This window comes from Odocoileus virginianus, chromosome 7 (assembly GCF_023699985.2).
Source record: "Odocoileus virginianus isolate 20LAN1187 ecotype Illinois chromosome 7, Ovbor_1.2, whole genome shotgun sequence".
Lineage (NCBI taxonomy): Eukaryota > Metazoa > Chordata > Mammalia > Artiodactyla > Cervidae > Odocoileus > Odocoileus virginianus.
The window spans coordinates 51,507,088-51,528,397 of NC_069680.1; the positions used below are offsets into that span (position 1 = coordinate 51,507,088).

Genomic DNA, 21,310 nt, shown 5'->3' on the forward strand with positions numbered 1-21,310 from the left:
GGTTGTGCTAAATGGTGGATATATATCTAGAAGAAATATTACACTTGCCTCCAGATCAAATATTCTCACTTATCATTTATCATCTAAAGACATACTTAAAAATTCTGCCTTAGTTACTCAGGGAAAAAGGTTTCTTCCTTCACTTTCTTACAACAGATTAATGATGACTTAAACCTGGTCTGCCCTTGATCTTCTGGGGTCTAATTTGATAAGGAGGTTCGGGGATCCAAATGAATTCCTGTCCAAGTTCAAATGCAATGTGTGAAGTAAAGGAAAATAAAGGTTGATTGTGATTTTTTAAAATTTTCAATCTTTCTTCTCTGAAAGGTATAAAGAAGTCTGACTGCAGAGGGACCTTGAGATTTGAGGAAGAACATGGTGGTGCATTCCCCATGTCTCCTTATTGCTGCTTATATATCCCAGACCGGGCTGTGCAGAGCCTGTAACAGGCACAGAGAAATAGAGCTTCTGAAAGACCTTTCTCATCCCAAGGGACCAGAAGACATGTGACCTAACCTTAGAAATCTTCTGGGCAAAACCCTCCCTAGCCCAGCCAAACACCAAGGGGGGAAGTCACACCTTGCACGCCTGCAGTGCTGCCATGGAGTTGTAAGCACTGGAGCCTACAGGTGTTGGGTGGGGCCAGGTCTTGGCACTGATTAGCCAATATGCAGTTGCCATGAGTGTTCATACGGTTGAATGTTCCTCAGTATGTCTGGCCCCAGTGTTTTTCTCCCCAAAATAAGCCACAGCCTCATTGCACTTCTCCAGGAGACTGCAAGACCAGCAGGTAGGTCTGGCCCAACCTCCTATCAGATGACAGCTCTTGCCCTGGGTCCTGGTATGTGCAGGATTTTGTGTGCACCATTTAATAGTAAAGTCTCTATTTCCCCCAGTCCTGTGGAACTCATGCAATTAAGCCCCACTGGCCTTCAAAACCAAATGCTCTGAGAGCTCATCTTCCCAGTGCCAGAGCCCTGGGCTTGAGCCTGATGTAGTGCTCAGGACCCTCACTCCTGTGGGTGAACGTCTGCAACATAATGATTCTGCAATTTTGTGGTTTGCCCATCCCAGTAATTTGGGGCTTGATTATATCACAAGTCCACTCCTTGTACCCATCTTGTGGTTCCTTCTTTATGTCTTTAGTTGTGGGAGATCTTTGGAATGAACCAGGAAAGGTCCATTCTGGTAGATTCCAGTTTTGTTTTTTTCAGTTGATGGTTGTTCTGCAGATAGTTGTAATTTTGATGTGTTCATGAGAGGAAGTGCACTCAGGGTTTTTCTGCTCTTCCATCTGCATCGCCGCCTCCGCCACCCCCCTCCGCCAACTAGTAAATTTTTGAAAAATTTGATAAAAGATTATTCAAAGTGGTAACAAGCTGTTGTTTTATTAACATTATGTTATTGTATTTTCTTTATGTCCATTTGTATTTTGTAAGCTTTCTTTAATAAGCATGCACTGGTTTTATAGTAAGACAAAAATGCCAAGTTTCCATTATACAGTGGCCATTAGCAAGTTCTTGTTTCTCCATGCATATTCTCCCACAAAACATACAAATTAAGGAGAAAAGCAAATTACAAATAAAAATGACATCACAGAGGACACTGAAAGAAGGAAGATATTCAAGTTATTTTTATGAAATGAGTATGATATTGAAAATTAAACCTAGAAACTCAGTTAAAGATAATTTATTCCTAAATATCAATATAAAAACCCAAGATAAAACAGTATAAAAAATAATAATCCTGACCAAGTTGGGTTTATTATAGTAATACAGGGACGATTCAACATTTGAAAAAAGCATTAGGGTCATTCAGTATATCAATATATTTAAGGAAATAATATCATACATCTCCATAGATGCTTAGGAGACAGTTGAAAATTCAACATCAATTTCTAATTTTTAAAACACTTTCTGAAATGAGATTAAATGAATTTGTCTTTAATAAGACTTATCCTTAACAAGAGAAACACTGGATGAATTCTTAGACAGGAATAAGGCAAGTTTGCCTATCATTTCTATTACTGTATACTTTTATACTATACAGTATACTATATAGTATATAACATGCAGTATACTGTTTTAAAGATATCCAATGTAATTATTTTTGTTTAATGTTTTAAAAATTTTATTGGAGTATAGTTGATTTACAATATTGTGTTAGTTTCAGATGTACAGCTAAGTGAGTCAGTTACACATATACATATTCTGACTTTTATTTGGTGTTCTATTTCTCCCTCTGTTGAATGCAAAGATTTTGTTGTTGTTGAATTTACTGAATTATAATTGGAAAGGCTCAATACGTAATACTCTGTAATGAACTATATAGTAAAAACATCTAAAAAAAGAGAATGCACCTTCACGAGAAACAGAACAGCAAATACAAGTCAAAATATAATTATATTCACCAGCTTTTGTAAGGTTATTTTGTGTAACAAAGTCTTGGATAGTGGCAGCAAAGATTTATTTTTCATTTTCCTTACTGGACAACTCTGGATTGCTAGTGGCTTTGTTCCACGTGGTCCCTCCAGACACTAGGCTGATAGATCAATCCTTTTCTGACTCACTGGCACTCTCCTGTGACATTGCTTCCCAGGTGGTGCTAGTGGTAAAGAACCCACCTACCAATGCAGAAGATGTCAGAAATGCAGATTTGATCCCTGGGTCAGGAAGACCCCTGGAGGAGGGCATGGCAATCCACTCCAGTATTATTTTTTATGATCTGTCTTTGACTATTTTATTTTTTAGTTTTTAATTGGAGTATAATTGCTTTACAGTATTGTGATGGTTTCTGCCATACATGGACATGAATCAGCCATATGCATATATATGTCCCCTCCATCTTAAACCTTCCCCACCCCATCCCTCAAAATTCTCCCAGGGCAGATATTCCCATGGACAGAGGAGCCTGGCAGGCTAGGGTCACAAAGTGGTAGACTTGACCGAAGCAACTTAGCGTGTGTGCGTGTGCGCGTGCACGTGCATGCGCGCACACACACACACACACACACACACACTTTATGAGTGTTACAGTAGTTCCAAGTCTTTGGTGGCACTTGTTTTTAACTTTGTTTTTCCTAGTGGGTATGTAGGAGTATATCATCATGGTTTTCATTTGCATTCCCTTAGTAACCAATGATTTCAAACAACTTTTCCTGGACTTGTTCAGTTGCAAAGCATTTGCACATTTTTTATTTGGTTGTCTTACCATTGAGTTGTAAGATTTATTTGTATACTGAGTCCAAGTCATTATTAACATATATGTTTTTCAAATATTTTCTCCCCATCTTTGACTTGTCATTTAATTTTCTTAATGATAATTTCTGACAAGCAAAAGTTTTAAATGTTGGTAAACTTCAATTATAAAATATATTTCTTTTGTGATTCATATATTTTGTGTCCTATCAGTGCAAATGTGCCTTACCCAAAGTCATAAAGGATTTCTCATATGTTTTTTGCTAGAAGTTTTAGGGTTTTAACTTTTTAAAGTTCTATAATCCATTTTGAATCAAATTTTGTGTGTAGGGTGAGGAAAATGCTAAAGCCCCATTTTCCATACAGATAGCCAGTTACCCCAGCACCATTTATTGAGAAGACCATTTCACCCCATTGAATCATCTTGGTAACTTGTCAAAAATTAATTGACCATATAACCATATATCCATTTAATTCTGTTCCATTGATCTAAATGTTTATTTTTATGCCAATTTCACATTATCAATACCTTGATCCCTGTAGATATGAAGTAAGTTTTGGAACCAGGGAGTATAAGTCCTCTAGATACATTCTTTTATTATAAGATTTCTCTATTTTTTGTATTTCATATAACCTGCAGAATAAGTTTGACCATATCTTTTTAAATGTCTGTTGTATTTTAATGAGTGTTGTATTAACTCTGTAAATTAGGGAGAATCAATACCTTAAAATAATATTCAGTCTTTAAATTCATTAACATTTTGTAGTTCCCCCATTGTTTATTTCTTCTTTAACTTCATTCAGCAATCTTTGATCATTTTCATTGTACAGATATTGTACATGTTATTCAGATCATATCCAAGCACTTTGTATTTTTCAGTGATGTAAATTTTCATTGCCAGTATCTCTAGAAGCACAACTGATTTTGGTATACTGCTCTTTTGCCATGGGATGCTGTTATATTCACTTACTAGTTAGGTAATGGGCTTTTTTTTTTTTTTTTTTGGTTGTGTCCTTAGTAATTTCTATGTACATCATGATGCTATCCAAACAAAAGTTGTCTTTCTCTCTTGTATATATGTGTGTGTGTATGTTCACCTCTTCTGCTTTATTGTACAGGGTGCAACACAATGGACGATATCTTAAGTGTGCTAAATTTCTTACTTTATTCCCACTCATAGAACAGGAAACTAATCTTTCTCAGCAAATATGATGTCAGCTGAATATTTCATATTGTATTTACATTTACCTGAGAGCTTCTAGTGGGTGATGCATTTTGTAAAATGTTTTAATATATCTACTGTGATGTTCATATGTTTTTGTCCATTACATGGAGAATTACACTGTGTACAGAATGTTAAAGCAACCTTGCCATCCAGGAATACCACTTGATCGTTGTGTATAACTTGCTTTTTGTATTACTTGATTTGGTTTTTAGTATTTGGCTGAGGATTGTTTGAATCCAGTTTTGGGATATTGTTCCCTAGGTTTGTTTTCTTACAATGTTTTTCTCTGGATATATTATAGTATCAGGCTAATGCTGGACTCAGAGTACTTTGGAAAGTGTTGCATATTCCTGTATTTTCTAAAAGAATTGTGTAGGATTATTATTCCTTAAAAATTCCTTAAAGTCTACTTAAAAATTCAATAGAATTTCAATAGAATTGAAAATTTGTACCCATCTGAGCCATCTGAGCCTAGTATTCTTTTTAGGTGAGTTTTTAAGAAATTCAATTTTAATAAGGTATAGAAGTATACATTTATCTTTTTCTCTGAATTCTAACTTATGCCCTCCAAGCAATTTATTCAATCCATTTAAGTTCTCAATCTTATTGGAACAAAATGTTCATTATATTCCCCTATTGTTATTTTAATGACTGTCAGATTAATAATGACATTTCTTATTTCATTCTTGATATTGATAATTTGTGTGTTCTTTTTTCCTTGATACATCTACTAGAAGTTGATCAAAGAATTATACTATTTGACCTTTTCAAAATATCAGCTTTGAATTTTGTTGCTCTCCTTTGTTCCTGTTTCTTACTTAGATTTGTTTTCATTATTATTTACTTCCTTTAACTTAATGTAGGTTTTATTTGTTTGTTTTTTTCTTAGCTTCTTATGATAGAAACAAACTGTTAATTGTGCACTCTTCCAAATTATTAACAGAAGCTTAAAAGATGTCAATTTCTCTGTAATTATGCTTTAAAGCTATAACTCACAAATTTTGAATGTGATTGTTGTCCCAAATATTTTTTAATTTTATGTGTGACTTCTTTCATCTAAAGACAGTTTAGAAATATGTTCATTATTTAAGTAGTTGAGTAATTTTCAGTAATCTTTTTATTTCTATTCATATCAGAATATATTCTATATGACTTCAATTCCCTCAAATTTATTATGAATCTACTTGTTTTATGACCTTGTGTGGTAGAGAGAAAATGGTGCACACCCCATCCCCGAACAAGGCATCCACATCATCTTCTCCATGAAGAATTATACTATTTTACATTGTTCCCAGCAATATATGTGATTGTCTATACCTACAGCCTTGCCAATAGATATGTTGCCAATTTTTTGGATTTTTACCAGTGTAGGTAATTCAAAGTTTATACCTAAATAGTTTTAAATTCCATTTAACTTATTATGATCAACTTAAGCCTGTTTTCCTATATTAAGATCTATTTGCATTTATTAGGTAGGTTAACTTAATATCTCTGCCATATTTTCATTGTTTTTTAATATGTCTAGTAGTGGTTTAATCACTAAGTCTTGTCTGACTCTTGCGACCTCATGGACTGTAGCCCACCAGGCTCCACTGTCCATGGGATTCTCCAGGCAAGAATACTGGAGTGGGTTGCCAATTCTTTCTCCAAGGGATCTTCCCAACTCAGGAGTCGAACCCAGGGCACCTGCACTGTAGGCAGATTCTTTACCAACTGAACTATGAGGGAAGCCCCATATATCCAGTAGGTCTGGGATATTAACCATTTGCTTGTGACAGAAACTGCATTGTTTTTCATCTTCATTATTTCTCTCTAGTTGTACATTTTGCCAAATAAATGTTTAAATTACTTTAGACCCAGTACTCTAACTATACATCCTAACTTCATATCCACAAAGGAAGTGAGAAATCAAATAATTTTAAACCATATTCAGAATTTTGTTGGTAAACATACTGAAATTTTTTTGTAACCATTTTATGCATATCATAAAGTAAAGCAAATGTGCTAATTAGAAACCAAGGATTTCAGAATAAAATATAAATTAAAAATCAAAGTAATTAGGAAAAGCAATTTAATGTTCAATTTGAATTGGAAATAATAAAAATATAAAGTTTATATATCTTTATATAGATACCCTAGATCTATCCACTGAAATATTCTGAGAGCAATAACACCTCAGTAAAAAAGAATACTCCTGACCAGTTTCTGCTACCAGTTTCCAGTAAAAGAAACCAGAGATCTTTGAGGAAATTGTTGAATTCAGATCTGGAGTACAGAAGATACAAGGTAATGCTGTAATAACTTATTATGTCATAAAGCAAATATTTAATAAAAAATGGAGTTATGTCAAAAGGACACAGAAGCATTTTTAAGAGATTTAAACACTGGTCAATTTTGAATGCTTGAGTATTGAGATTTGAGAATCAAAAGGGATAATTATTGTGTTTTCATATAAAAAATTTAGATATCAAAAGGTATAATAAATTGTGAAATGCTGAATAAACTAACATTTAGGATTGTCAAAATGAGAGACTGAGATTTTGAGAGAGAAATTCACAGTTACTTATACATGGAATGTTCTTATAGCTTATCGTTTAACCTGTTAAATTACATGAATGGGAGCATGTGTTTGTTTTGTCACTTCAGTTGTGTCTGACACTTTCTCAGACTATGGACTGTAGCCCGCGAAGCTCCTCTGTCCATGGGATTCTCCAGGCAAGAACAGTGGAGTGGGTTGTCATTTCCTCCTCCAGGGGACCTACCTGACCCAGGGATTGAATCTTCCACTCTTACATCTCCTGTATTGGCAGGTGAGTTCTTTACTTACCAGTGCTGACCTGGGAAATCCATGAATGGGAGCACAGCAGTATTTCTACAAGTGACATAATCAGGACTGTCCTGGGTAAACTGGAATATATCTTACTATTACACCAGTTCCTTACTCTGACAGTTGGTTATTAAATGGAAGGTGGTGAGCAATTGTCAGGAGGAAAAACTTTTTTTTTTTTTTTTTTACAAAATAGCATCAGTTAATGAACATAGAAAGAATAAATGTATTAGAAAAAAATCAGTTCTCACCTTATAAAATCAGTAATTCAGGCAGAGTTCCTTTATAAAGGCTAAAACCATTAGATAAAATGTTGCTGGAATAGAAGATAAACACATATTACCAAAGAAAGCACAACCATATAATGGACAGGTCTGGTGGTCATCAAATTAACTGGGTGATTAAACTTAGCATCACCAATACTGGGATAACCTGACATTGTGTGCTTCTTGATATGATGCAGAAGAAGGCACACAGCATCACCAATGAAATTCTGTTTTCCAAAATGTTTACTGTGAATATAGACCAAGCTTTGAGTTCTCTAGAAATAGATGATAGAGAGATAGAAAAGGTAAAAACATCAAACATCAAAAGAAAGTTACATACATTCAAAATTTAGTATAATCTATGAGAAAACAGACTTGGTCTTTTTGAGAGTCAGTGAATTAAATATATCAGTAAATTAAAAGCTAGGACACTATGCTAGATTTAAAAATACTAGAGATAAAGCAAGCAAATGCCTATGAGCACTAGCTGCTCTGTCCTGATGGTGGATATTCATTTTTGTTCAATCTTTTAGATGTTTCAAATTTTTCATAATACAAAATAAATTCCAGTTTTGATATTATTTCCTTGAATGGAAATTGACCAGTTCAGTTAAATGGCTAAAATAATAGTATATAAACTTTAAATATTCAATTTTCTTCTCTTTCTGATCATCTAATTACTTAATAGGACATACCATTTTTAGTGACTTGCTTCATCAATTTACTCATATTTGCAGAAGATACAGCAATAGTCTTATCTAAAAGACATAAAATATTCATTACATTAACAGGAATTTCTGCTTGATTAATTTTGCAGTGACGATGGTAGGGTTATAATTTGGACAACATGAAAAGGAATAGGAAGCCAGATAAGTAAATCCTCAAGTCTTTTATTTGTGTTGTTTTAATTGTGTAGGTCACTCACAGTTCAAACCAGCTGGTATGTTGAACTCAGAGCAAAATAATAACATTAAGCATCAACTCTGTTTGACTCTGCAAGTCAATATTTTTGTCTCCTTAATTAAGCCTGGCTTACAACTGTTAAAGAATGTCTACAGTATTCATCTCCCTTCACCCCCAAAATTAAACAGGATGACCTCTCTGTTGACACAACTTCCTGGTAAGTTTCAGTACAACTTTAAGTTTTGCTATTTGTAATTTTCCATCAAATTTTCATGGCAACTATCAAAAATTTCTGATCAAAAAGAAATTCTGATTTCCTCTTTCAATTATTAGCAACTTAGTTATTAATTTTAGCATGTTCATAATAACATGCTGTTTTAGGTATCATGTGTCTTAGATTGTGAACTACTATAAAACAGGAATAGGCTGTGATTCACAGAAGACCATACAACAGAAAAGCTTAAAAGTCAGTTTTATATTGATTGTCATTATTGATGAGTGAGGTTCACTTTATTATGGATATGGGCTTTCATGATCTACTGGGGCTAGGATTTTCAAATCACTGTATTTTTAGTCGATCCTTCGCTGAGCATGAGTAGTCATTTGCAGAATGAAATAAAATATTGACCACAGGATAAAGAATTTTTAAATAGCTTACTCATCATCCATGGTACAACAACAGGTATCATCTTCATAGACTAAAGGTTGTATTCTTTTTTCTGAAAATGGCTTCAGAGGAAATACTTCGGGCTTTGTGGACCAGAATGTCTGTCACAACTACTGAACTCTGCCTGTGCAGTGCAAATGCAGCCACAGACAATATATAAATGAAGGGGTGTGACTGTGTTTCAGTGCAACTTTTTTTATATAAAAATAGATAGCACACCAGAATTGACTTGCAAGCTATTGTTTGGCAACCCCTATTATAGATGATCAAATAATTTAGGTAGAAGGTGGTACATGATATGTCATCAGAATTTGGTTCCTGAAAAAGCAGAATTGGGGAAGTTAAATTATTTTCAGAAAATAAGAAATTAACTTACGATTTCCAGTTTTATCTTCTCTATAAATTAATTCTTGCTATTAGTATGAAGGTGCACATTATTAAAGCATAGAAGGCTATCATATAGGACAAAGGAGTCAATGAAAGCTATATAACTGATTTGTATATTTCATTATTTTTGTCCCATGTAACCATGCAAAGTTAACACTTTTTTTGAAAGAGGAAAATAATACATTCTTGATTTTTTTGTTCAGAACTTGCCAGGCAAAGGTCAAACACTGAACACAGAAATTACTTATAGGTTAGTACCATATGTGGAAACATAGCAAAAAAAAAAAAAGAGAGAGAGAGAGAAATGAATAGGATACTCATTTCCCAATGTGCAGTATTGACATTTTCTGATTAATGAGTACTTATGGAATAATCCCACTGGAAGCCTGGCACACTAGCTTTTAAGGGCCTACTCTGTCTGAAACTCTCAATACTATGTGTCTATGTCTGTGTATACTGGTTAAGAGTAGTGATTCTGGAGCCAGGCTGACTCGGTACAAATTCCAGTTGTGTGCTATTGGGCAAACAGATTAATATATAGTTTAGTTACAACAGTAAAGATACATCTTTATCTTAACTGCCTCATCTATAAGTAGGGATGAAAATACTAACCTCTTCAGATTATCTTGAGAGATAAATGAGCAAATGGGTATAAAAAACTAAGAAATATAGATGTGTAGTCAAGAAAATATGGGTTTGAATGAATTTATATCAGAGTTTTTCAGCCTGTATTCTGAAGCTTGAAGATCTGTAAGTAGAAAGCATTAACCATGTGATTAATGCCTATACATTTTCTATTCATTCCAAAATATTGGGTTGGCCAAGAAGTTTTTTGGGGTTTTTCCATAACATAGTACTGAAAAACCCAAATGAACTTTTTGGCCAACCTAGATTTTCTTCATTTGTGGTAGATATTACTGTTGCTTATAGGAGGACTGTACTTCTCTTCTCACTTGAATTTACCCATAGACACGAGTTTTTCAGAAAATGTGAGCAGAAATAAGACTTATGAGATATGTCTCTCCATGTCTTTAGTAATATTCATGGTGAGGAGTATTTATCAAATTCTAGGAAAATCATAAATGACATGAACACATAATAGAAATATGAGTTTTTAATAAATATTATGTTAGGGAACCATTATATAAATATGTGTGTATACAGAGATACACATACACATACCAACTGAGTTATCAGGGAAACCAGATATGCAGATGACACCACCCTTATGGCAGAAAGTGAAGAACTAAAGAGACTTTTGAGGAAAGTGAAAGAGGAGAGTGAAAAAGTTGGCTTAAAGCTCAACATTCAGATAACTAAGATCATGACATCCAGTCCCATCATTTCATGGTAAATAGATGAGGAAACAATGGTTTCCATTCTTGACAGACAGACTTTCTTTCCTTAGGCTCTAAAATCACTGCAGATGGTGACTGCAGCTATGAAATTAAAAGATGCTTACTCCTTGGAAGAAAAGTTATGACCAACCTAGACAGCATATTAAAAAGCAGAGACATTACTTTGCCAACAAAGGCCCATCTAGTCAAAGCTATGGTTTGTCTAGTAGTCATGTATGGATGTGAGAGTTGGACTATAAAAAAAGCTGAGTGCCGAAGAATTGATGCTTTTGAACTATGGTGTTGGAGAAGATTCTTGAAAGCCCCTTGGACAGAAAGGAGATCCAACCAGTCCATCCTAAAGGAAATCAGTCCTGAATATTCATTGGAGGGACTGATGCTGAAGCTGAAACTCCAATACTTTGGCCACCTGATGTGAAGAACTGACTCAATTGAAGAGACCTTAATGCTGGGAAAGATTGAAGGCAGGAGGAGAAGGGGACCACAGAGGATGAGATGGTTGGATGGCATCACAGACTCAATGGACATGAGTTTGAATAGGCTCTTGGAGTTGATGATGGATAGGGAAGCCTGGCATGCTGCAGTCCATGGGGTCGCAAAGAGTTGGACATGACTGAGCGACTGAACTGATAAACATACATACATGCATATTTAAATTCCTTAGAAACAAACTATTTGATTCTCCCATTTGGAAGTCTCTCAGATATTGTACAAAGAGAGAATTTGAAATTCCTGATCCAGGTACTGGCTTTCACCATACTCTCTCGAATAGAGAGGTCCAAAATTGTTTCATGTGCCCCATCTTGGCTTTCTTTTCCATTTCCCTTTAATATTGCACTAACTCAGGTAGGTTTTTTGCAAAACAAAACAAAACAAAAAAAAAAACAAAACCAATCTTCAGTTGGAGAAGCAAGATGTAGATTTTAACTTTTAAGCAAAAATTAGTACCCCCCAAAGTATATAGATTTCTTCTGCCTTCTATAACCATAACATGATTTATTGATTCTACTGATAGTTAGAGCAGTTAATATCTGGGTTGGAGAAGGTAATGGCAACCCACTTCAGCGAGGAGCCAGGTGGGCTATAGTTCATCGGGTTGCAAGAGTCAGGCACAATTGAGTGACTAAACAACAATACTCTAGGTGGAACTGAAATAAACTGTACCCTGTGCTATGCATAGAATTAATTTCCACACATTCAACAACCCTACTCTGAGAGCATTTTTTTTCAAATATGGACATGAATGGCATTTATTGAGCTCCTAATATGTGCTAGGCACACAAATTTTTTTTTCATTTATTTTTATTAGTTGGAGGCTAATTACTTTACAATATTGTAGTGGGTTTTGTCATACACTGGTGTGAATCAGCCATGGATTTACATGTATTCCCCATCCCGATCCCCCCTCCCACCTCCCTCTCCACCCGATCCCTCTGGGTCTTCCCAGTGCACCAGGCCCGAGCACTTGTCTCATGCATCCAACCTGGGCTGGTGATCTGTTTCACTCTAGATAATATACATGTTTCAATGCTGTTCTCTTGAAACATCCCACCCTCGCCTTCTCCCACAGAGTCCAAAAGTCTGTTCTATACATCTGAGTCTCTTTCTGTTTTGCATATAGGATTATCATTACATCTTTCTAAATTCCATACATATGTGTTAGTATACTGTAATGGTCTTTATCTTTCTGGCTTACTTCGCTCTGTATAATGGGCTCCAGTTTCATCCATCTCATTAGAACTGATTCAAATGAATTCTTTTTAATGGCTGAGTAATATTCCATGGTGTATATGTACCACAGCTTCCTTGTCCATTCGTCTGCTGATGGGCATCTAGGTTGCTTCCATGTCCTGGCTATTATAAACAGTGCTGCGATGAACACTGGGGTGTACATGTCTCTTTCAGATCTGGTTTACTCGGTGTGTATGCCCAGAAGTGGGATTGCTGGGTCATATGGTAGTTCTAATCCCAGTTTTTTAAGAAATCTCCACACTGTTCTCCATAGCGGCTGTGCTAGTTTGCATTCCCACCAGCAGTGTAAGAGGGTTCCCTTTTCTCCACACCCTCTCCAGCATTTATTGCTTGTAGACTTTTGGATAGCAGCCATCCTGACTGGCGTATAATGGTACCTCATTGTGGTTTTGATTTGCATTTCTCTGATAATGAGTGATGTTGAGCATCTTCTCGTGTTTTGTTAGCCATCTGTATGTCTTCCTTGGAGAAATGTCTGTTTAGTTCTTTGGCCCATTTTTTGATTGGGTCATGTATTTTTCTGGAGTTGAGCTGCAGGAGTTGCTTGTATATTTTTGAGATTAATCCTTTGTCTGTTACTTAGTTTGCTATTATTTTCTCCCAATCTGACGGCTGTCTTTTCACCTTGCTTATAGTTTCCTTTGTTGTGCAAAAGCTTTTAAGTTTCATTAGGTCCCATTTGTTTATTTTTGCTTTTGTTTCTAATATGCTGGGATGTGGGTCATAGAGGATCCTGTTGTGATTTATGTCGGAGAGTGTTTCGCCTATGTTCTCCTCTAGGAGTTTTATACTTTCTGGTCTTACGTTTAGATCTTTAATCCATTTTGAGTTTATTTTTGTGTATGGTGTTAGAGAGTTTTCTGGTTTCATCCTTTTACAGGTGGTTGATCAGTTTTCCCAGCACCACTTGTTAAAGAGGTTGTCTTTTTTCCATTGTATCTCCTTGCCTCCTTTGTGGAAGATAAGGTGACCATAGGTTTGTGGGTTTATCTCTGGGCTTTCTATTCTGTTCCATTTATCTATATTTCTGTCTTTGTGCCACTACCATAGTGTCTTGATGGCTGTGGCTTTGTAGTAGAGCCTGAAGTCAGGCAGGTTGATTGCTCCAGTTCCATTCTTCTTTCTCAAGATTACTTTGGCTATTCGAGGTTTTTTGTATTTCCATACAAATTGTGAAATTATTTGTTCTAGTTTTGTGAAAAATACCATTGGTAGCTTGATAGGGATTGCATTGAATCTACAGATTGCTTTGGGTAGTATAGCCATTTTGACAATATTGATTCTTCCAATCCATGAACATGGTATATTTCTCCATCTGTTTGTGTCCTCTTTGATTTCTTTCATCATTGATTTATAGTTTTCTATGTATAAGTCTTTTGTTTCTTTAGGTAGATATACTCCTAAGTATTTTATTCTTTTTGTTGCAATGGTGAATGGTATTGTTTCCTTAATTTCTCTTTCTGTTTTCTCATTGTTAGTGTATAGGAATGCAAGAGATTTCTGTGTGTTAAGTTTATATCCTGCAACTTTACTAAATTAGTTGGTTAGCTATAGTGATTTTCTGGTAGTCTTTAGAGTTTTCTATGTAGAGGATCATGTCATCTGCAAACAGAGAGAGTTTCACTCCTTCTTTTCCTATATGGACTCCTTTTACTTCTTTTTCTGCCCTGATTGCTGTGGCCAACACTTCCAAAACTATGTTGAATAGTAGTGGTGAGAGTGGGTACCCTTGTCTTGTTCCTGATTTCAGGGGAAATGCTTTCAATTTTTCACCATTGAGGGTGATGCTTGCTGTGGGTTTGTCATATATAGCTTTTATTATGTTGAGGTATGTTCCTTCTATTCCTGCTTTCTGGAGAGTTTTAATCATAAATGGATGCTGAATTTTGTCAAGGACTTTTTCTGCATCTATTGAGATAATCTATATGGTTTTTATCTTTCAATTTGTTAATGTGGTGTATTACATTGATTGATTTCTGGATATTAAAGAATCCTTGCATTCCTGGGATAAAGCCCACTTGGTCATGGTGTATGATTTTTTTGATATGTTGTTGGATTCTGTTTCCTAGAATTTTGTTAAGGATTTTTGCATCTATGTTCATCAGTGATATTGGCCTGTAGTTCTCTTTTTTTGTGGCATCTTTGTCTGGTTTTGGAATTAGGGTGATGGTGGTCTCATAGAATGAGTTTGGAAGTTTACCTTCTTCTGCAATTTTCTGGAAGAGTTTGAGTAAGATAGGTGTTAGCTCTTCTCTAAATTTTTGGTAGAATTCAGCTGTGAAGCCATGTGGTCCTGGGCTTTTGTTTGCTGGAAGATTTCTGATTACAGTTTCGATTTCCCTGCTTGTGATGGGTTTGTTAAGATCTTCTATTTCTTCCTGGTTCAGTTTTGGAAAGTTTTACTTCTCTAAGAACTTGTCCATTTCTTCCAAGTTGTCCATTTTATTGGCATAGAGCTGCTGGTAGTAGTCTCTTATGATCCTTTGTATTTCAGTGTTGTCTGTTGTGATCTCTCCATTTTCATTTCTAATTTTGTTAATTTCGTTCTTCTCCCTTTGTTTCTTAATGAGTCTTGCTAATGGTTTGTCAATTTTGTTTATTTTTTCAAAAAACCAGCTTTTAGCTTTGTTGATTTTTGCTATGGTCTCTTCAGTTTCTTTTGCATTTATTTCTGCCCTATTTTTTAAGATTTCTTTCCTTATACTAACCTGAGGTTCTTCATTTCTTCCTTCTCTAGTTGCTTTAGATGTAGAATTAGGTTATTTATTTGACTTTTTTCTTGTTTCTTGAGGTAGGCCTGTAATGCTATAAATCTTCCTCTTAGCACTGCTTTTACAGTGTCCCATAGGTTTTGGGTTGTTGTGTTTTCATTTTCATTCATTTCTATGCATATTTTGATTTCTTTTTTGATTTCTTCTATGATTTGTTGGTTATTCAGAAGCGTGTTGTTTAGCCTCCATATGTTTGAATTTTTAATAATTTTTTTCCTGTAATTGAGATCTAATCCTACTGCACTGTGGTCAGAAAAGATGACTGGAATGATTTCAATCTTTTTGAATTTACCAAGACTAGATTTATGGCCCAGGATGTGATCTATTCTGGAGAAGGTTCCGTGTGCACTTGAGAAAAAGGTGAAGTTGATTGTTTTGGGGTGAAACATCCTATAGATGTCAATTAGGTCTAGCTGGTCCATTGTGTCCTTTAAAGTTTGTGTTTCCTTTTGTGAGTGGGGTATTAAAGTCTCCCACTATTATTGTGTTACTATTAATTTCCTCTTTCATACTCGTTAACATTTGCCTTACACATTGCAGTGCTCCTATGTTGGCTGCATATATATTTATAATTGTTATATCTTCTTGGATTGATCCTTTGATCATTATGTAGTGTCCTTCTTTGTCTCTTTTCATAGCCTTTATTTGAAAGTCTATTTTATCTGATATGACTATTGCGACTCATGCTTTCTTTTGGTCTCCGTTTGCGTGAAATATTTTTTTCCAGCCCTTCACTTTCCGTCTGTATATGTCCCTTGTTTTAAGGTGGGTCTCTTGTAGACAGCATATATAGGGGTCTTGTTTTTATATCCATTCAGCCAGCCTTTGTCTTTTGGTTGGGGTATTCAACCCATTTACATTTAAGGTAATTATTGATAGGTATGGTCCTGTTGCCATTTACTTTCTTGTTTGGGGTTCACGTTTATACCACCTTTCTGTGTTTCCTGTCTAGAGAAGATCCTTTAGTATTTGTTGAAGAGCTGGTTTGGTGGTGCTGAATTCTCTCAGCTTTTGCTTGTCTGTAAAGCTATTGAGTTCTCCTTCATATCTGAATGAGATCCTTGCTGGGTACAGTAATCTAGGTTGTAGGTTATTCTCTTTCATTACTCTAAGTATGTCCTGCTATTCCCTTCTGGCCTGAAGAGTTTCTATTGATAGATCAGCTGTTATCCTTATGGGAATCCCTTTGTGTGTTATTTGTTGTTTCTCCCTTGCTGCTTTTAATATTTGTTCTTTGTGTTTGACCTTTGTTAATTTGATTAATATGTGTCTTGGGGTGTTTTGCCTTGGGTTTATCCTGTTTGGGACTCTCTGGGTTTCTTGGACTTGGGTGGCTATTTCTTTCCCCATTTTAGGGAAGTTTTCAGCTATTATCTCCTCAAGTATTTTCTCATGGCCTTTCTTTTTGTCTTCTTCTGTGACTCTTATGATTCGAATGTTGGGGAGTTTCACATTGTCCCAGAGGTCCCTGAGGTTGTCCTCATTTCTTTTGATTCTTTTTTCTTTTTTCCTCTCTGCTTCATTTATTTCCACATTTTATCTTCTACCTCACTTATCCTATCTTCTGTCTCTGTTATTCTACTCATGGTTCCCTCCAGAGTGTTTTTGATCTCATTTATTGCATTATTCATTTTTACTTGACTCTTTTTTATTTCTTCTAGGTCCTTGTTAAACATTTCTTGCATCTTCTCAATCTTTGTCTCCAGGCTATTTATTTGTAACTCCATTTTGTTTTCAAGATTTTGGATAATTTTTATCATCATTATTCTAAATTCTTTTTCAGGTAGATTCCCTATCTCCTCCTCTTTTGTTTTACTTGGTGGGCATTTTTCATGTTCCTTTAGCTGTTGGGTATTTCTCTGCCTTTTCATCTTGTTTAGATTGCTGTGTCTGGAGTGGGCTTTCTGTATTCTGGTGGTCTGTGGTTCCTTTTTATTGTGGAGGTTTCTCCCAGTGGGTGGGGTTGGATGATTGGCTTGTCAAGGTTTCCTGGTTAGGGAAGCTTGTGTCAGTGTTCTGGTGCATGGAAATGGATTTCTTCTCTCTGGAGTGCAATGGAGTGTCCAGTAGTGCGTTTTGTGATGGGTCTATGTGTTAGGTGTGACTTTGGGCAGGCTGTATGTTGACACTCAGGTCTTTGTTCCTGCGTTGCTAAAGAATTTGCATGGTATGTCTTGTTCTGGAGCTTATTGGCTCTTGGGTGGTGGTTGGTTTTGGTATAGGTATGGAGGCTTTTGGATGGTCTCTTATTCCTTAATGTTCCATGTAGTCAGGAGTTTTCTGGTGTTCTCAGGCTTTGGTCTTAAGTCTCCTGCCTCTGGATTTCAGTTTTATTCTTCCAATAGTCTCAAGACTTCTCCAACTATACAGCACTGATAATAAAACTTCTAGGTTAATGGTGAAAAGATTCTCCACCGTGAGGGACAACCAGAAAGGTTCACAGAGTTACATGAAGAATAGGAGAGGGAGGAAGGGGATAGAGGTGAGCAGGAGGAGAAAAGGGGGGACTCAAGAGGAGAGAGACCGATTTACGTAGTTATCTGTTCCCAAAGTGTTCTCCGTAGCCCAGACACCCACAAAGATTCACAGAATTGGATTTGGAAGAGAAGGGGAAAGGAGGAAATAGAGGTGTTCTGAGGTAGAAAACAGAGAGTCAAAAGTGGGAAAGAGTAATCAACACACTCCTGAATAGAAATGGGAACTGAATATTGGATTCTTAAATGTCCAAAATTTATATCACATACTGAAAAACAAAGATTAAAAATCTAGCGTAGAGGTTAGACTCTTTGAAATACAATATTTAAAAACAAAAACACAAAAAAAATTTAGAAATATATATGAAGTTCGGTTTAGAAATAGGGCTTCTCTCTCTTTTTTTTGTTTTGGCAAGGTTATAGTGAAATGAAAATGAAAATTAAGGGATAATAGAGAAGTGTTAGAGGACTTTAAAAGGAAATAGGAGAGAAAAACAAGAAAGAGAAAAAAAAGAAAAAAGAAAGAAAAAAAATTTTTTCCCTAATTAAAAAAATCGTAAAAATATATGAAAATGAAAGTTGAGGAGTAATGGGGGAGTAATAGGAAATTTTAAAAGAAAATAGAAGAAAAAAGTAAAATAAAAAAATTTGTTTTTTAAATTAAAAAATATATATACATATATATCTAGGAATTTCTCTGGAGCTGTTGCAGTCAGTGTAGGTTCAGTTCAATTTCAGATAACTCCTCTTTCCAACTTACACTTCTCAATATCTATAGGCCCCTTCCGGTGTAGTCGGTGTTACCTTCAGGGATTTTAATCTGTTGCACCGGTCCTTTCTGAAGTGGTTCCCTTTGTTTATTTGGCTTCTGTTTGCCATCTCTTCCGTGTCTAATTACCGCCCTTACACAGGCAGGTGGAGGTGATCTCTTATTTAGGTTTGCTAGTTCAGTTCAGTCCTGCTACGGGGAGGGTGGGGCGCTGCAGACAGATATCGCTGTGTGTGGATAGCGCTCACCGTGTTCCGGCCACATTGGGTTTGCCCCACTCACGGGTGTCTGTGCTTTCCCCGTCTACACCGCTCAGGCTCCCTCCTGCTTTATATGGAGCGGACCCTGTGTTGAGTGTGGTTCCAGTTTTCGGGTACTCCACAAAAGCGTGGATTCAGTTGCGCCTGCGTTTTGTGCCTTCCCCGGCCTGATCGGCTCAGGCAGCCAGGGGCTTGGGCGCACTCTCCCCGGATGCGGCGTGCTTTTTCCCTCCACAGCCCCAGCGTGCCGCAGGTCAGGTGCCTGCGGCTTGTGTTTGTTCTCAGGAGCTGGCCTCTAGCTGCGACCCTCCCGGCGGCAGATGTCGACCATCCAGAATCTCAATAAGTCTTTAGATAGACACTGGAGGCCTGTTTGCAGTGTGGGAGGGGGTGCCTTCTCTGGGGCTGAGTTTGCCCCTTTCCCCTCCCCCCTGCCTCCTACCTCCAGCAGGGATGGGCCGGCTCTTCTCTGAAGTTTCTCAGTCCCTTTGTTTTGCAAACGGCTGGCAGTGTGTTCGGGCCAGTTAATTTTCTCCCTTGCTATCCCACAGTTTAAAAAAGCTCCCTCCGATTGCTCTCAGGGCCTTCGGGCCCGGTCCTTACCCTAAGCAATGCCGCCCACTCCTCTCCGTTCCACCCCGACTTGTTGGTGGCGGGTGCGGGCGTCTGGGGTACTTTTCTGCTGGGAGTTGCTTTTAGGCACATAATCTTTGGGCCTTATTTAATTTTTCCTCCCAGTTAGGCTGCCCTGCGATATTTGAAAACTTCCCCCAGACCCGCCAGTGCCAGTGTTTCCTGGTGTTTGGAAACTTCCTCTATTAAGACTCTCTTCCCAGGACAGGTCTCAGTCCCTAGCTCTTTTGTCTCTCTTTTTATCTTTTATATTTTGTCCTACCTCCCTTCGAAGACAATGGGTTGCTTTTTCTGTGCCTGATGTCCTCTGCTAGCGATCAGAAGCTGTTTTGTGAAATTTGCTCAGCGTTCAATTGTTCTTTCGATGAATTTGTAGGGGAGAAAGTGGTCTCCCCGTCCTATTCCTCTGCCATCTTGGCCCCTCCCCACACATATATGTTTTATGTGTTCTTTCATTTTATCCTACAATACTTTCAGTGGTAGTGTTATCGTATTTTCTGATGAGGAACCTTAAGCTCAGAGAAATGTATCTGTCCAAAATCTAGAGACTAAAATTTGATACAGTCTGGCTGGTCCCTCTCTATGTGTCTTCTACATTATTATACTCCATAATTTAAAATAGATTTTTATTTTAAATCATTTTGTTATATTTCTTCCCCTTCCTCTTCAGATAAGAACCTTTAGGGTAACTTATTATTCAGCAAGATAACTAATACAAATATTAAGCAGATGAAATGCTGCAGAACTGGAACCTTTTCATCTCTGTTTCCATAACTGATTTTAAAAATATATGTTGAGGTTTAACATGTCAAGCATGAGATATTGTCCCTGTCCTCAAACAACTTCTCATCTGATGGGAAATGGATGGGAGGAGAGAATTTTAAATTGATATTTCAAAATTAAACTGAAAGTAGTAAAAGAATATAAACATTACAAAGAGAAACTAAAAATAAAAAACAACAAACACAAAAGTTAATTCTCCAGTAGATTAATATACTTAATTAACCTATACCTAGAATGATGAGGAAAGAGATAAAGAATAAGCACACAAATAGCAGTATCAGTAATAAAGGGGACATCAATACAGATCCTGGAGATAATTTTTAAATCGATAAATGAACTATAGCATTAAAAGTGCTTAGTCATAAGTTTGGGCTTGCCTGGTGGATCAGACAGTAAAGAGGTCTGCCTACAATGTAGGAGACCCTGGTTCGATCCATGGGTTGGGAAGATCCCCTGGAGGAGGGCATGGCAACCCACTCCTGTATTCTTGCCTGTGAAATCCCATGGTCAGGGGAGCCTGACAGGCTACAGTCTGTGGGGTTGCAAACAAGTTGGACACTATTGCATGACTAAAACTAGAAAATATCTTTTACAACTAAAGATAGGATAAAGGGATGGACTTGTGATATAATCAAGTCCTATACCCCTAGGTGTACAGCCCACAAGCTGAAAAATATTTATGTCGCAGAGTTTTTCCAAGAGGAGTGAAAGCTCTGAACCCACATCTGGCTTCTCAGCCCAGAGGTCTGGCACTCGGAGGACAAGCTCCCAAAGCATTTGGTTTTGAAGACCTGTGGGGCTCAATTTCAGGAGTCCCAAAATGGAGACTTCATTCTTAGAGTGCACACAAATCCCATGCTCACCAGGACTCAGTGCGAAGTAATTTGATAGACACTGGAGTCAGATCTACCTGCTTGGAGTGTCTCTTGCAGAGGTAGAGGGCGGATGCTACTCACACTGGGGACATGGATAGATGGCAGCAGCCATATTTGGAGCTCATTCTACCCTGTGGAAGCCATTGCTGGCAGATGCCATTG

At 36.8% G+C, this 21,310-nt stretch overlaps 1 long non-coding RNA gene across 1 annotated transcript in view; it reads right to left on the reverse strand.

The window, feature by feature from the left end:
* Positions 1-1,378: 1,378 nt before the first annotated feature.
* The window catches only part of LOC139036049 (uncharacterized), a 193,080-nt gene continuing 173,148 nt past the window's right edge, over positions 1,379-21,310 (reverse strand). The window contains exons 3-5 of the long non-coding RNA XR_011488762.1: positions 8,212-8,274; positions 7,502-7,566; positions 1,379-1,605 (exon numbers count right to left, since the gene is read on the reverse strand). This is a non-coding gene — a long non-coding RNA (uncharacterized lncRNA). The remainder of the gene's footprint in view (positions 1,606-7,501; positions 7,567-8,211; positions 8,275-21,310) is intronic.